Here is a 13,965-nt window from a genome sequence, read left to right as displayed (position 1 = left end):
CAAGATTCAAATTTGTTATTTTACACTGTGTGGGAAGCTATTTTCATTCCGCCCTGTAAAAAACGTTTGCCAAGTGCTGAGCTTTCATGTAGATTGCCATTTGTTTTTCAATAGCATCCATTTGTAAGGGCCAATCCTCCCACCTCCAGCATGTTCCAGTGTTTCTATGAGTGTAGCTGCAAATGGCCTCTCTAGGCCAAACCCTCTCACGCTGCTTAGAAAGAATTCAAGAAAGGCATTGTGGTTTCTGTGAATTTGTGCAAAGCTGCAGACTTTTCTGCAGTCACTTCCCCCTGTACTGCCCATGGCAGCCTCAACACACGAGGGGCAAAACCTAGGCATCTCCTTTCAGTGGCCTGCCTGGCCTCACCTGGTGGTTCCCAGTGTTCTTATTGCTGGCATGGTGCTAATGACTGGGGAAGAGTCCGTAAGAGGGTGTGCAGTGCATCCTGCCCCTTGGTCAGTGATATGCATACATTTAGGTAAAGGTAAAGGGACCCCTGACCATTAGGTCCAGTCGTGACCGACTCTGGGGTTGTGGCGCTCATCTCGCTTTATTGGCCGAGGGAGCCGGCGTACAGCTTCTGGGTCATGTGGCCAGCATGACTAAGCCGCTTCTGGCGAACCAGAGCAGCGCACGGAAATGCTGTTTACCATCCTGCCGGAGCGGTACCTATTTATCTACTTGTACTTTTTGGCATGCTTTTGAACTGCTAGGTTGGCAGGAGCAGGGACCGAGCAATGGGAGCTCACCCCATCGCGGGGATTCGAACTGCCGACCTTCTGATCCGCAAGCCCTAGGCTCTGTGGTTTAACCCACAGCACCACCGTGTCCCTATGCATACATTTATTTGGGCACAAATATGTAATTAAGAAGTGAAAAGAGATACAGATCTGCACTGGAAAGATTCTAAAACCACGAAATATGCAAACCGCAAGCAACCTTGATCATATAACATTAACTTAACAGCAACAATAACAGAATATGGAATTGGCACTCAATTCAGTTAATGCTAGCACACCTAGGGCTCAGGAATAGCACAAGGCACCACCTGTTGCCTCCACACCCACACCCACACCCCATTCAGTTTCTGTATCATTGCAATTATTAGCGCTCCCTATTTTGCCCAGTACTATTTCCCGCATGGTTGCAGTTTTCTGCATCCGTCAGAAAGTTGAACAACCTGGTATTTTCCTCCTCTTGAAGAATTTATGCTCTCCTTCTGCACTGGGTGGCGCTGTGGTCTAAACCACAGAGCCTAGGACTTGCCGCTCGGAAGGTCGGTGGTTCGAATCCCCGCGACGGGGTGAGCTCCTATTGCTCAGTCCCAGCTCCTGCCAACCTAGCAGTTTGTAAGCATGTCAAAGTGCAAGTAGATAAATAGGTACCGCTCCAGCGGGAAGGTAAACGGTGTTTCCATGAGCTGTTCTAGTTCGCCACATGACCCGGAAAAATGGTCTACAGATAAACGCCAATTCCCTCGGCCAGTAAAGCGAGATGAGCGCTGCAACCCCAGAGTCGTCCATGACTGGACTTAACAGTCAGAGGTCCCTTTACCTTTAGCTTCTGCAATGACAGTGTAATGGGCTTGTTGCTGCATATCATAAATAAAATAACAATTGCACTGCAAGCACCCCCTGCAGAGCAGGAACAATGCTGAAGTTCAAGTAATGAGCCATATGAACTGTAGAGCAGAAAATTGGCCTGACCGTCAATTATTTGAGTTCGAGCTAGCCAGAGAATGCATATGGGTTCTGGATTCACAAAATTAGATTAATGAATAAATTTAGCATTTGTTAATCTAATGTCAGTTTCGTAGGACTTCAGAATCCTATGAATTAAGTGTGTTGCCATGTTTGCCGGCAATACTAAATTGTAGCTTAAAATAAACTTACCTTTGCTGTTTCTACACTCTGGACTATGCTCCAGGTGCTGAAACAAACCAGAAACAAACTAGTCTCTGGCTTGCCACTGTATGTGAACCTGGGTTCACATACATCTCTCCAGACAAATGAGTGAAAACAAACCGCAAGCCCAGCAAAAAGCCAAACTCTGGCATTTTGGTTCCTGGCATATTTCTTCCCCCACACAGCACAGCCAGGAGTGTGTTCATGCTCATTAAACCAAAGTGTGTTTTAAACTATGCAGAGTCAGATTATAATGGTACAATTGGAGTGATTACACTTGCTGTCTGTCTGTCTGTCTGTCTGTCTGTCTGTCTGTCTGTCTGTCTGTCTCTCTCGCCTCTAACTCTCCTAGGAGAAGAGTTATGAAGCAAAATGTACAGGCAACCTTCGAAAGCCAGAGGCCACATTTTTGGACCAGTGAGCACATTCTGAATTTTGATAAAATGCTGTGGTTGCCAGTCACAAAATTGCTGCCATGGGGTGCTAACAAGTTCAGTTACTCCATAGATTTGCCTAATGCCCTTATGACATGGACAGCCTTCATTTTCCTTATAATCCCTAACACAGAATTTGCATTTTTCACAGCTGCCACACACTGGGTCAACATCTTTGTCAGGCTCTCCACTACAACCCTTGTTCCTGGTCAGTCACCGCCAGTTCAGACCCTGTGACACATGTGAAACTGAGAAATTTTGCCCTCCCATGCATCCCTTTGCACTTGTTCAGATTGGATGGCATTTGCCATTTCCCCGCCCAGTTTGGAGAAATCTTACTGGAGCTCTTCACAATTCCCATTTTGTTTTAACAACCCTGGACAATTTAGTGTCACCCTCAAACTCACTGCTCAGTCCTAACTTTAGAATGTTTATGAACAAGTTGAAAAGCACACGAGCCAATATTAATTATGCAGCTCTTCCCTGCAGACAACTCGTCTGTACATACCTCCCTCTCACTCCCCACCCTCTCTCCCATTCTCATACAGGACACATACAAAAGAAGGGCCTGCCATATAAACCCCCCAAAATCACAAGGGTCATTGGCAATTCCTGTGCTAAGCAATTTTCGTGAACCGGCATGGCTGCTTTTGTTTTTCAGTGTTTTTCAATGAGCTTTCAAGTCAGAACAGTTGATGAGTGAGTTCTTTGGGTAGCAGGCTGTAGCAGTCCCCGAGGTCTTAAAAAGTCGATGTTTTTAACCCCCTTTTAGTGGTGGCCCCAACCCACCTTAACCTGGCTTTGAAGCTATGATTTACCACTGCGGAAACCAGCTTATTGGATTGTCTTCGTGACTTGCACCAATGGCTTTTTAAAATGGTGGTAAACATCCTTTTGCCCCCAGTTTCACCCTGCAGTGTTTCTGGCAATTTCAGCCTCTTGGGCTCCTGTGTCTCAAAAGAAACACATCTCAGGTATCACATTAATTAGATTGGTATGAGATTATGGCTTACAAATTGCTGTTTTTGGATACAGATTCCTTATCCATTTTAAACTTCAGCAGTTAGCGTGTAATAATATACCATAGTAGTCAACCTCTCGCAGAAGAGTAGGCAAAAAAAATGTTTATTAAAATAGATTGCAATCCCAGAAGCAGGAAATTTAATATTATTAATAAAAACAGGTGGCATTATTCAGAATGTTTTCACTATATACCACTTCATTCATGACACAGTATTTAAAAGGCCCTGCTTGTGTTTTTTGTCTCAGTATAGCATAAATCTTTTTCTCTGCGGAATTGTTATCTGTAATGGAAAGAGTAGCTCAAATTAGCACCATGACGGGGTTCAGGGCCAAAAAAAGTGTTCTTGTGGCTATGGCAAGTTATGACAAGATACTGCTTCCCTTTTCTGTTGCATATGTTCTGTCTGTAGAAGGACCGTGGGACTCCTTTAGGCCAAGCAAGGGGAACCTGTGGCCCTTTAGGGCTACAACACCTATGAGCCATAGAATCATAGAATAGTAGAGTTGGAAGCATCCGTGGCAGATGACCATCCAACCTCTGCTTAAAAAATTCCTAGGAAGGAGAGTCTACCACCTTCTGAAGGAGTCCGATCCGCTGGCGAACAGCTCTTAACAGCCAGAAAGTTCCACCTGATGTTGAGCCAGAATCTCCTTTCTCGTAACTTGAATCCATTGGTTCCGGTCCTACCCGCCAGAGCAGGAGGAAACAAGTTTGCTCCATCTTTCATGTGACAGCCCTTAAGGTATTTGAAGATGGCTATCATATCTCCTCTCCTCGTTTCCAGGCTAAATATACCCAATTCCCTCAACTGTTCCTAATGAGACTAGGTTTCCAGAACTTTGATCATCTTGGTCGCCCACCTCTGCACACCTTGCAGCTTGTCAACATCCTTCTTAAATTGTAGTGCCCAGAACTGGATGCAGCATTCCAGGTGTGGTCTGACCAAGGCCAAAAAAAGGAGTACAGTCATACATCATGTTACGTTTGCTTCAGGTTGAGCGTTTTCCGGTTGCGTCCCGCGGCGACCCGGAAGTACTGGAAAGGGTTACTTCCAGGTTTTGCCGCTCATGCATGCACAGACTCACAAAATGATGTCACGTTCATGTGCAGAAGCAGCGAATTGCAACCCGTGCATGTGCAGACGCAGGTTGCGTTCTGCTCATGTTATGAATGGGGCTCTGGAACGGATCCCGTTCACAACCAGAGGTACCACTGCACTGTTACTTCCCTTGACCTGGACGCTGTTAAGGGGGGTTCTTTTCTGCAGCACAGCCTTTTCTTAAAAGAGACGTGGTTCCATTGTTCAAAAAATTAATGGGTTCAAGATGAAGCCACAGAGAGAGCACAATAAGGCAAGGTGTGTAGGCAGCAACATGGGCATAATGAAACAATACACCTTGACAAGATACCCACATCCTTCAGTGCAGGCCCATTCTTAATTGGCCCACCAAGGGATCCAGAGATCTTGGCCTTGTATGTCAGGCTAATGTAAACTGACCATAAGCAAAGAGGTTTCAAGATTGTCTTGCTATGATTGCAGTAGGAAGCAAACTATGATTTGGACCTTGCTTTGAGGTTTCTTAACAAATTTCTAAGTGGCGTTGTGCTAGATCTTTCATTTGTTCCTGAGAGAAATCCTCATTAAGGTTTTTCAAGCCTGACCAGATTACGTCACTTTCCCTCTCCTCTCATTCCTTGCCCACCCTTTCTCGTTCTCTTCTTTATTCGCTCACAACCCTTGTTCTTTTAAAGAGTTGCACTATTCCTAGGAGTTGTGCTTTGAGCCAGCAGCTGCATTAATGATGCTTGCTGATTGCTTCATTCTACACACACACACACACACACACACACGGTCTTTGAAGTGCGCTCAGGTCTCAGGCTTTAGTTCAAAGGTCACTTTGTTTATTTATGCAAAGCTGGTTCATCTGTGAAATGGGGCTTTCAAGGTCCCTGACATCAAAAGCGCCAAAGCCAGCCACAAGCCCGTCACTGCAGGGACTGGCATTGTCCCATTACAAATCTGAACTACTATGTGGACTGCAGAGAAATGCAGGGGTTGTGTTTTTAACTGAATAAACGAATCCTGACCAGAATCTGTTGCTAGCTTAAACCAAGTTGCTCACTGCTGTCTAAAGCAAAGATCTTCTGAAAGCCAAGTACAAATCTTTCTGTTCCACACTCAGGAATAGCTTATAAATGTTTTTTGTTCAGATTTATCCAAAACCAAACATTTTACTCAGATATGTGCTGTTGTTTTTCACTGTTCAAAACAGCTAGCAAAATACCTGTCAATATGACGCATACCCCCAACATTTCTCCGATGCAAATAGTAACATCTTATTCCATCATCATCAACAACATCATTTTACTACTTATACCCCGCCCATCTGACTGGGTTGCCCCAGCCATTCTGGGTGACTTCCAGCATATATAAAAACATAACAAAATATTAAACATTTAAAAGCTTCCCTATACAGGACTGCCTTCAGATGGCTCTGGGGTCAGATGACTCCATACCCTCCCAACATTTCTCTGATGAAACTAAGGACATCCTAAGGATAAGCGGGGCATTCCAGGTCCAAATCAGAAACTGGGATGGCTTCCGTAAATCCAGGACTGTCCCTGGAAAATAGGGACACTTGGAGGGTCTTGTGCATCTTGGAGGGACAGCCTATAGAGACCCTTGCTTCTGGGTGCACCATGGTCAGATCTGTGTAAGATCTCCTTGCAGGACCCCTGTCAGTGGGCCTGGGCCAGTAAAGGGTAGGTTTTGCTCCAGCCGCAATACTGTTAAGTGCAGTGTGTTCCTTTTCCCCATAGGAGTGAATAATAATAATAATAATAATTTATTAATAGTTTCCCCAGCCACTCTGGGCGGCTTCCAACAAAACACTAATATACAACAACCTATTAAGCATTAAAAGCTTCCCTAAACAGGGCTGCCTTCAGATGTCTTCTAAAAGTTTGGTAGTTATTTTTCTCTTTGACATCTGGTGGGAGGGCGTTCCACAGGGAGGTCGCCACTACCAAGAAGGCCCTCTGCCTGGTTCCCTGTAACTTGGCTTCTCGCAGCGAGGGAACCGCCAGAAGGCCCTCGGCGTTGGACCTCAGTGTCTGGGCAGAACGATGGAGGTGGAGATGCTCCTTCAGGTATACTGGACTGAGGCCGTTTAGGGCTTTAAAGGTCAGCACCCACACTTTGAATTGTGCTCGGAAACGTACTGGGAGCCAGTGTAGGTCTTTCAAGACCGGTGTTATGTGGTCTCGGCGGCCGCTGCCAGTCACCAGTCTAGCTGCTGCATTCTGGATTAGTTGTAGTTTCTGGGTCACCTTCAAAGGTAGCCCCACACAGAGCGCATTGCAGTAGTCCAAGGGAGAGATAACCAGAACATGCACCACTCTGGCGAGACAGTCAGCGGGCAGGTAGGGTCTCATCCTGCGTACCAGATGGAGCTGATAAACAGCTGCCCTGGACACAGAATTGACCTGCGCCTCCATGGACAGCTGTGAGTCCAAAATGACTCCCAGGCTGCGCACCTGGTCCTTCAGGGGCACAGTTACCCCATTCAGGACCAGGGAGTCCTCCACACCCGCCCGCCTCCTGTCCCCCAAAAACAGTACTTCTGTCTTGTCAGGATTCAACCTCAATCTGTTAGCCGCCATCCATCCTCCAACCGCCTCCAGACACTCCAGAATGGCAGCCATTAGCTGATATGGGAGAAAGTAAAGGCTTGCTCTCAAATACACCATTACTGCTGCTGAAGACCAGCGCTCCCCTATCTGTACAACAGCAGCTATATAGGCCACTCCGCCCATTTGCATAAGCCAGGCACCCCCAAACTCGGCCCTCCAGCTGTTTTGGGACTACAATTCCCATCATCCCTGACCGCTGGTCCTGTTAGCTAGGGATGATGGGAGTTGTAGTCCCAAAACAGCTGGAGGGCCAAGTTTCAGGATGCCTGGCATAAGGCATTACAAGATTGATCTCCTTTTCTTCATTAAGCCTGCTATCTGATACTGATCAATCATATCTCTGTTGAGGTAGCACTCCTGGTGTAAATCAATAGCGCTACTCCAGTCAGCATCCTGCCTTCCAAATATGTAGACCTCTAAATGTCAGCACCATCTTAAAGCTACTCCTTATTGATGGCCAACAAGACTGATAATTTTAATATGTTCCTCCAAGGCGACATCATCTGTTCATCTCAGATGGTAATGACCACCCCATTTTTAGACACCTGGCCCATACACTACTACTGGAGAAGTTAACCACCTGCTTGCCCACTCTGCTCCCTCACCAGAGATGAGTACACATCGATTTCTTATGGATACAAGGCCAGTTGAAGATGCTTAGCTAGCTGAAGTCTAAGATGTGGATGGACTAGGATGTTCACATATGAAGTGCAGTATATAACAACAAAGGTCCGTATAGTAAAAGCTATGGTTTTCCCCGTAGTGATGTATGGAAGTGAAAGCTGGACCATAAAGAAGGCTGATCTCCAAAGTATTGATGCTTTTGAATTATGGTGCTGGAGGAGACTCTTGAGAGTCCCATGGACTGCAAGAAGATCAAACCTCTCCATTCTTAAGGAAATCAGCCCTGAGTGCTCACTGGAAGGACAGATCGTGAAGCTGAGGCTCCAATACTTTGGCCACCTCATGAGAAGAGAAGACTCTCTGGAAAAGACCCTGATGTTGGGAAACATTGAGGGTACAAGGAGAAGGGGATGACAGAGGACGAGATGGCTGGATAATGAAGTGCCTGGCATGCTCTGTTCCAGGGGTTCACAAAGAGTCGGACACGACTAAACAACTAAACAACAACAACAACAAAACATAACATCAGCACAGTTGCTCTAAGACCAAGCCAAGCAATCCATCAGATGATTCTAGGCAATTCATCTGCTGCCTTTTCCGTAGAAAGTATGGCTGTAGGAGGATTTGGGGCAAGGAGAAGGATCTGGTTGACCCTCACCTCCCCAACACACATTCTTTCAACAAGGAGAGGGATTTCTACTGTCCTCTCAAATCCCCCCCATTTCTCTTCTAATTTGCACATGGGATTCAACTAAGATATATCGATTTTGTAATATTAATTCTGGCGTATTAAGCTTTGTCCTCGGGGTATTCTGGAGTCTTTGCTTTCCTCCTGTTAATTTTCAGTGGAAGTCAAAATTTATCTGTTTAGCAGAATTTTATTGCTTTTCCTAGTAGGGTTCTTTGTGACTACTTGGAATTCAAGGGAGAAAAATCTCTTCTCAGCTATATCAAAAAAGAAGAAGCACTGAACAAGCTGGTGCCTCCATTATACTGCCACTAAAGCTATGGAAAGTTTGTTGCTAGCCAGAAAGGACAGCTGGTTTGCCTTTCTGTAAGGTCTGCATTTGCAGCTAAATCTGCCATTCTTTGTTTTGCAATAAACTGATGAAATTCTAAGGCAGAAGAACTAGAAACCAACTACAGAGAGTGCACTAGAAAATGTAACGTGAGCCTCAAACCAAAAACAAGCAAACACTTCAATTAACTTAATATTAGGGAAACAACCAATTCTGCAAGCATGGTTTCTAAATGTTAAGCACAAAGTTATTGCAGCACTTCACATTGGTTGATCTGATCTGTTTGTTTTTCTTCAAGTTCTAGGATCTAGGTGTCACAAGTGTGGCAATTGCATCAGTTTCAATCAGGGCATCAGTGGAATCTCTTGAGATACCACCCTGAAAACACATCCCATTATCCCAGCTGCCAAAATGAGTAATGAAAACATGCAAGTGTGAATGTTTGCTGTTGTGCATTTTGTTCCTACCATGTAATATCCCCTTTCCCCATCCCTTTTCGTATGCCTCTTACCAGTTCCTAGACCCAGAGCTTTCTCACCAAAACCATCTAAGGAGCTTTGCACATGGCTAGTCACCTTCTTCTGTATGCATATAACTCGCTAGATTGGTCTGTATTGTTGGGCTTTCTGTGGACCCAACAAGATGTGCATCTAAATGCATATTTAAGCACAGATTCTTTCTTATCTGCGATACTTTGCTTTCAATGGAACACTGGGGTGTGCATCCAGGTGCAGGGCCATCTTTACCCTGGGGCGCAAGGGGTGCAGTGCACCTGGGCGCCAAATTCTGGGGGGCGCCAAATGTATACCTACTCTATACTGGTCCCTCTCGATTGGCGGCAGTGAAAAGCAATGGAGCGAAAGTCCTCCTCTCCCCGCTCTTCCTTCGCTCTGCTACTCAGTAGCGTCTAATATTCCTGACGAGTCAGGAAACAAAAGCAGTTTTTTCCGCTGCGTCGTTGTTACAGGTGAGCGATTTTCCTCCCCCCCAAAAGTGAACAACTTGAGCTTTTGGGGGGGGGGAGCCAAACAGTGAGTTCACCCCCCTCCCTAAAAAATCTGGGGACAGCTAAACTAAATTTGGGGGCGCTGGGTGGGTCTTTGCACCCCGGCGGCGCATATGCTAAAGACAGCCCTGTCCAGGTGTTTATCTTGATAGGGATTAGAATGCACATTTGCATTTACATCCAAGTGAACATTCAGTTTGATAGCAAGGGAGTGAAGGATAGGCAGCAAGTTTAATTAGATGCATATCTTTTCAAGCTCCTGGGAAAAAGTGGTAGTAGCTGTGGTTTGGAAAATGCATGCATGAAGACTCATAATTTCTGATTTACTGTGCTGCTTTAAACTGTGAAGGGCTTCAAGTGGCTCAGAATAAGCCAGAGTATTCGCCCAGTAGAGGAGGCTTAATGTGTTTTAGAGCTCTTTAACTTTGTGGGCTGAAGATGGGAAGAATGATGTTTGGGGAAAGCATGAGGCAGCTTTATAAAATGATGTCGTCGTGAGCTCGATTGGCATTATTTCACGCAATGTGTAATAGACATGGAATTCCCTACTATGTTTCCTTAAAAAAAGATTTTAAAAACTGAGGGAGGGTGCACCCTAATTCCACACACTTTTCCCATGAAAGGAAGACCACTAAAAATGTTTAGGGAAATACTTTAAACAACACTAGATCTCTTGATGGCAGAGAGCTGCTCCTTTGGAATGGCCTTGTTGTTGTTTTGTATCAAATATGTGGAGATATTAGCCTTTGCCTCACTCTTCCTCCGCCTCTCGTTCCACATGATGTCATTGACTGGCTGGCTTCCGAGTAGTGGTGGGAGACGGCAGCTGAGGAGCCCTCAAGGGAAGAAGGCTCAGAGCTCGGAGGTTGGTGGTGGGACGACGACGAATGGTCAGAGGGAGAAGATGGAGAAGACTGGGAGGAGGAGGTGTCGGAAGCTGTAGAAGGAACCTGGTTTTGTGAGCAGGGGGAGTCTGTGCCAGAGGGAAGTGCAGAAGCAGAGGCAAAAGTGGAGGCTGGAAAGCAGGGGGAGCAAGAGGCAGGGATGAATCAAGCTGGTGAAGAAGCTGGGGGGGGGGTCTCCCTCGCCTGCTGTGACCAGCTCCCCTCCTCCCCCCATGTCTCCCAGAACCCTCAGAGGTATGAAGAGGGCGGGGCAAAGACAGGCATGGCGGCATAGTCTCAGATTGCTTGAGAAGGACCCAGGGGAGGAGGAAACTTAAGACAGCTGTGGGAAAGTAGGGACCTTAGTCCCCATAACTGCCTCATAGGGGCAGTATGTACCAGGACGAGTTGTTGTGCTGTCTAGGCCTAGCCTCCTGAGTCTACTTTGTTTTCTTGAAAAAGCCCATGGAACTACAGTAGAGAAACAGAGACAGACAAAAACATAAAGAGATCGTGGACAGAAAAACAGAGCAACACCAAGCTTTGTGGGAACTTTGATCTAACTCGGGGTGCTTTGTTGACTTAATGGCTCGACATGGATAAGGATAAACTCACTCCAAATCGCCATGATTCACTTCATTATTTAGCCCCAGTGCACACAGTATTTACTGTGCTTTCCTATGAGACCTAAGCCATCACAGGTGGTTGTTGTTGCTGGCATCTGCCTGTCCCGAGAGACAATGGGGTGCTCCTCCAGGGATGAAGTCATACTGCTGTCTTAGCAGCACCAAAGTGACCTCCCTGGGGCACAGATCTGGGCAGTGTGTATGGAGGTCCTGGGCTGCCCAGAAGACAAGACCACCCCCTTCTCGGCCTTGCTGATGTGGTCCCAAGGAAAGCAGAGTGATGCGTTTGACACCAGCTTGGCTGAAAAAGTTTCTAGAAGGAGACATACAAGGAGCCATCTAACCACCTTAGGGACTCCAGATTTGTGCAGGGCTTACTCTTTAGCCTCTTCTTCTCCCAAAGACTTTCTCTTGAATGAGTATAGCTGCAAGGCAGCAGAGGTTTAGGATCAGAGTTTTCCTTCCCAGGCTGACAAGCAGGATCCAGGAAACACAGTGTTGTATTTTATCAGAACAATCTGCTGATCCCACCTCCACAATCATTTATTCCAATTTAAAAACCCCAAACTACTTGACTGAGATTTGCATTGAGTTCCTTTTCCTAGGAATCTGTTATGATAACTCTACTAACAGAATAATGTGGAAATTTACTTTCATGGGGAAACACCACACTTCTCAATAACTATGAGCACCTTCTGAAACATTCTGGGGAAGTCTTCTTGCTTGTCATACAGGCACAGATAAATCCACGAATTTGACAACTGCTCCCTTGTCTTTAAGCTGATCCAATTATGTAGTGCAAAAGTCTACTGCATGCAAACTGATTATGTTTCAGTTGCTACCGTAACCAATAAATATGTGTAATTGTCCGTATACAGTGCTGCAAAATCAAAATTGATTTCATTCCCTTCTTGCAATGATTTAAATCCATCCACCCTATAAATGAGCATAAAAGTTAGATTGTAGATTTCTTTATTTTTACGCAGCAACAGCAACAGTGTTCACCTTCTTTCAGCAGTCACCTCTGGCACAATCCCTCCCCCACTCCAGCAAATGCTGGCCATGATGTTTTCTGAAACCCTTCTGTTCAATATATTCACCTTATCTGCATTTTTAATTCACCCACGCCCATCCTTCAAACTTTTTATTTTTGGGGGAGAGCTTTCCTGATTCTTGCATGCAGCTCCACAGCTTGAGGATTTGGCTGGATAACGAGCAGCGATCTTCAAAGGATCTGGCGCATTCACAGCAATTTGGTTCACATGAAAGGCTTGGCAGCCTGTCAAGTGCAGCTGAGAATGCCAATTAGTTGGTGTGCATGAGTGGAGTTGGGGGCGGGAGGGGGCTGCACTCTGGTGGGCATACTGTAACATGAGGCTGGAGACAAAAGAGGGGAATCCAGCCTTGCTATACAGAGCTGGGCAGGATTAAGTTCTAATTGACAAAACCTCTGCTTAAAATCTGCAAGGAAGTCCTGTGGACATTTAATGGATCTTTTCACTGTCTTCCCCTGTAGGATTTCAGGGCTCGGCGCTGCGTTTTCAAAATCCTCGTTTCCAGCATATTATTGCCATATGTCGGTTTGCTTTGCTACTAGCTACCCGTAACAAATAGCTCCAAATATACCCCGAATGGTTCCTTATAAATTTCTTTTTGAGTTGCAGAAACTTGCAATGGTAAAATCTGCAAGCAATTTCCAGTTTTGAGAAGTGAAGTAGGCAGAACTCTGCTGCTCTCTGTGTTGGGAGCATGTACGTGGAGCGTTTTCCAGAGCATCCTCAAGAACACTAGGCCATTGTCTCTTTGGTGTGGGATGCACCTGGTTACTTGTTCTTCCTTTTAGAACCTCCCCTGCAGCCTGATTCGAGAAGGACAAAGTACAAGATGCAGGTCTTGTCAGAGTTGCCCTTGCGTGGGACATACAGAAGGGTAGACTGAGGCGCCAGTTACCTAGTCAGCTCACTAGGCTCAGGAGCAGTCGGCATGTCTGTGTTGGTGCCACAGAGATGGCTTCACAACAGTAGCAGCCGTCCCCCTTACCAAGACGGAACAGAGCAGGGGGACAGCAACAATGGGGTGGTGCTTTCTTCCTTTTATGCATAAGGATAGTGTCAGAGCTGCCCAAGGTCCCAGCTCACAAAGGACCAACGCCACTTCGTTGTTAAATACGAAAGTCTTTATTGAAGTTCAGTTTCACTTCCAGAACCACAGTGTGCAGCTCTACGTCTCAACTTTCAGACCGCTGATGCTCCGTCTGAGTCTCCTCCCCCCATACACCAGTTTAAGACTCTAGCCTTACTCCACCTCTTCCTCTGTTCTTTCCGCCTCTGGTTCCGCCTGTCCGTTGGGGTCTCGCCCTTTCTAGACTCTTCTGACGCTGAATCCCCTGAGCCTTCCCCCTCCCTCCGGCAGGCTTTAGGAGCTGGTTCCCCATCCGGGTCTCCTGCTGTCCCCCGCGCCTGTACATTTGAACTTGGCGCGCGCGCCCAGCCAGCAACTCTCCTCCTGACCGTTTCACTGCTGCTGTCACTGCTTCCCCCTTCGGGGAGGCTAGCTGCAACTGACCTCCCCTCCGTTGGAGGCGTGGTCAGCCCTGACTCACCTTCTCTCCCCGCTGGAGGAGACGCTGGCCCTGACACATGTGACTCTTCCCCCCCACTATGCTCTGGTGGGGAAACTGGTCCTGATCCCCCGCTGCTGCTTCGGGGTTCCCCGCTGGCTCCTTGTTTCTGGTGCGTTCCCCCTAG

The 13,965-nt window shown here is 46.5% G+C and overlaps 2 protein-coding genes across 3 annotated transcripts in view; one reads left to right on the top strand and one right to left on the bottom strand.

The window, feature by feature from the left end:
• SPON2 (spondin 2) overlaps nucleotides 1-13,965 on the bottom strand; it is a 460,822-nt gene that overhangs the window by 319,638 nt on the left and 127,219 nt on the right. The gene's annotated exons all lie outside the window — the stretch shown is intronic.
• Nucleotides 1-13,965, top strand: part of FGFRL1 (fibroblast growth factor receptor like 1) — a 169,642-nt gene that overhangs the window by 136,254 nt on the left and 19,423 nt on the right. The window lies entirely within an intron of this gene.

Source organism: Podarcis filfolensis (genome assembly GCF_964270895.1).
Source record: "Podarcis filfolensis genome assembly, chromosome: 5".
Classification (NCBI taxonomy): domain Eukaryota; kingdom Metazoa; phylum Chordata; class Lepidosauria; order Squamata; family Lacertidae; genus Podarcis; species Podarcis filfolensis.
This window is presented reverse-complemented; position numbering and strand designations above follow the sequence as displayed.